Source organism: Pseudorasbora parva, chromosome 23 (assembly GCF_024679245.1).
Source record: "Pseudorasbora parva isolate DD20220531a chromosome 23, ASM2467924v1, whole genome shotgun sequence".
NCBI lineage: Eukaryota > Metazoa > Chordata > Actinopteri > Cypriniformes > Gobionidae > Pseudorasbora > Pseudorasbora parva.
In genome coordinates this window covers 24,178,809-24,182,227 of record NC_090194.1, presented here as the reverse complement: position 1 = coordinate 24,182,227, position 3,419 = coordinate 24,178,809, and the positions used below count along the sequence as shown (strand labels likewise).

At 36.2% G+C, this 3,419-nt stretch overlaps 1 long non-coding RNA gene across 1 annotated transcript; it reads right to left on the bottom strand.

Moving 5' to 3' along the window:
* Positions 1-311: 311 nt before the first annotated feature.
* LOC137062004 (uncharacterized) lies at positions 312-1,766 on the bottom strand. The gene is made up of 3 exons (XR_010901191.1): positions 1,713-1,766; positions 1,546-1,599; positions 312-778 (listed from the first exon to the last, which is right to left on the bottom strand). It is a non-coding gene; the product is annotated as an uncharacterized lncRNA (long non-coding RNA).
* Positions 1,767-3,419: the final 1,653 nt, after the last annotated feature.

Genomic DNA, 3,419 nt, shown 5'->3' with positions numbered 1-3,419 from the left:
AGATAGATAGAGAGATGATAGATAGATATACTCACTCATAGTTAAATCATATAAATATGTTTTAAAATAAACAATACTGGATATTAATACAACATAAAATAATTTACGTTAAAAATGTATTTATAAAAAATTTTTTAACGTTTTTAAAGTAAAAAGTTGCTATTATTTTTTATTTATTTATATTATGTCTTAAATATTATATTAGATTAACTGAACACAAATCTTAACACACAAAAAATGAAAACAAAGATTGAGCATTTGAACATTTATTTTTATGACACAATATATTTGTTTTTTACTCAAGCATCTCAGAATAAACCTTTTTTCATAGTACATAATATATATTACACAATTCTACACTGTTATGCATGATTCAGATTAATCAAACAAACCCCAAAACACACAGAAATTGTTTAATTTTATAAAATGTTCCTTAAAAATCCCCTTAAGTAGCAAAGGCATCATATACTAGCTTGGGTTTGCTTTAGAAAATACACAATCAGACCAAGGGGAATAAATTGAGCTAAGTTGAAAGTAATTGCACAGCAGGTACATGACAAATTAAATCTAAAATAGATGTAACCTCTATAAACATTGACAACTGTCTCTTTGGCCAGCTGTCGGTCAACCATTCAGCCTGTGAAAGTTGAAGGGCTTTTTCCTAGTCTTCCACTTTCAAATTTCAGAAATCAGGGCTCTTCCACTAAACTGTTGAAAACTTTTGGTTGTTCCACAGTCTTTACACTGCAGTGCAGAGGTCTTCTGTGATCCGTGGCTCCTTCATGAGACAAACAAATAGGATGAAATGTTGGAAGTGTTTTAACAATACCGTGTGTTGAAGTCAGGATGTAGCATGTATAATAAAGTTGTGAAATTCAGTTTCTCATGTCTAAATTTCTGACATAAATGATACCCTGTCACAATCAAATTAATTAACCATTTTCAGTTCAAAATGTATACAGAAATCAAAGGCAAGCACTTCATAGGGCTTCTCACACTGAGCTTATCGTCATTCTAAACACACTTTTAACCTCGGGTAAAGTAACATTTCACACTTTTATATTTACGTGCTTTGGACAGTCACTGAAACACTGTGCACTCTATATAAATAATAAAGTCAGCATTGAAGAGGAAAAACATCAAATGCAAACAGAAAACGCAATTGCAGCGAAGAAGAGACCATTTAAATTAATGTATAGTCTGAAATGTCCATTCAGGATAAACTTGTAATACAAGGACATGCAAAGCTTGAGCATTTATGAAAACATCTTGTGTGCAGTGCAGTGTCTGTCAGTGACCCGATACTGCACATATGTTATCCCATGGTTTATTAAAGTACAGCGTGGAACGGCAGTGTATGAATACCCAGGATTAATTGTTCATCTCAGGTAAATGATGATCAGTGTGAAACATGAAGCAAGATAACCCAAGATTCTGTATACCCGGAGTTTACTATTTCAAGTGTGAAAAACCCTAATGTTTTTTATCCTAATGAAGGGAAGCTTGTATTTTTTAAAAAAATTACCTTTTCCTTCTTTTTCTTACCATTAACATGACGATCCTACTGTCAATAGAGCCATCCAACTCTTGTGGAACAGTCTAAAACAATCGAACATTATAGAATAGAAAAACATTCCTGGAAAATGTGACATATAACAACACACTATCTGTATAAGTAGCTTATGTCTTTATTAGAGCCTTTTAAAACTAACCTTGTTTTTGATCAGCTTCCATTATCCTGGGTGACATTCTGATTGTCAATTTACTGCAACAAAATCAAACAGATATATATAATGCTTGGTTGTGTACTTAATTTAATTTTAATGGGACACAGTCAAACACATGAAATAGTGTTTGCATTTTGTTAGCTTAAGCACTATATACACTTGAAACTTTATAACCAACTAATTCAAAAGGGACAACAAATAATTACTATTTCTTGCTACTGTGTATAAACAAATAACTCCAAACCTTCATACCTCCATGGACAGCTACTTTTTGAAGTGAATTTGAAGGTGTACTGTGCCATCTGGTCAGTTTAAAACACTGGGCAGTAGAAACTGTTGCAGAATGTCTTGCATTGATATACATGAAGTAAAGCTGATCCTCTCCAAATCGTAATGCCTCAATAAATTAGTGGGAAAAACACATAAAACACTGGTCAGTATCAGATAAAAGCAAATAAAAAATACGGCGCCAACAACAAAATAAAATCACAAACAATTATGTTACTTAAACCAAGACCATATCAACAGACGCGATAGACATCGTAAAGCAGAGCACATTAGAAAAAAATAGAGCCACGTTCTGTATAAAGTGTTAATACAACAACGATGAATCAAATACACAACACAAATAAACTTGATAGATTAAAACCACAACACAAAACAGCTGTTTACCGTGTCCTCTTCTTCCGCCGTGCCGATTGTTTAGTTTTCGTGAACTCCGCCCACTTCCGGCATGAGACTGTGGCATGGCGCTGTTGTCCTCAGAGCGTTGTGAGTGACGTATATGGGTTCTGCGGTTCTGCAGTTGGTTATTATTGAAACAAGCACATTCCTGTGTGTTAGATGCGCGAGAGGCGACGCGACAACACATTCTCAACGTTAAACTGATCGCGTGTTCAATATTGGACACACTAAGGCCGGAGACACACTGCAAGCGTGTCGTGAGCGTCTCGGCTGCGTGGCGTGTCAGTTTTTATTTCGGCTCCCATGTTAACCGGTTAGCGCTTGCATACTGCCTGCGTCAGCCACGCGTGAGCGGTCCGAGCCGCGCGGAAAACGCGTGCATGCTTCAAATAGAAGAGACGCCTATTTTTCACGCGACACGCGAGCGTGTTGGAAGCGTTTCTAGGCAAAACAGCATAGGAAAAGATGTTTATATGCCATTTTGACACGAATACATATTAATAAATGACATTTTCATGTTTGAAAGTCTTTAGGTTAACATAAATGCAGATATAGGCCTACTTGTAATAATAAAAAACAACATAACTATTGATTTTGAAATATTAAACCTGTCAATACAGAACGAAATATTCTGTAGCTTATTTTGCCGTCAATACCATAGATATGTATGGTCAATAGGCTACTGCCGACGTTGTCTTTGCTGTATCAATAGGCAATATATTTATATTTAACATGAAGTATAGGGCTTCCCAGCAGCAGCAGCGCCGCGTCAGACACGCTTCTGGTGTGCAAAGACAGAGAAAATGCCAGGCAGCCGCCCCGCGGCTGACACGCAGCAGAAACGCCACGCTTGCAGTGTGTCTCCGGCCTAAAGCACTCGCTGGGCAGGAGGAGATTGATGCGGTGGTCTGGGAAGAGTCTGGGGATTTATTTTAAAAAAAAAATTTTTTGGTAATATTTCGAATTAATATTAATAAAAAGTAGCAGTAATAAAACCGGAAAAATCAC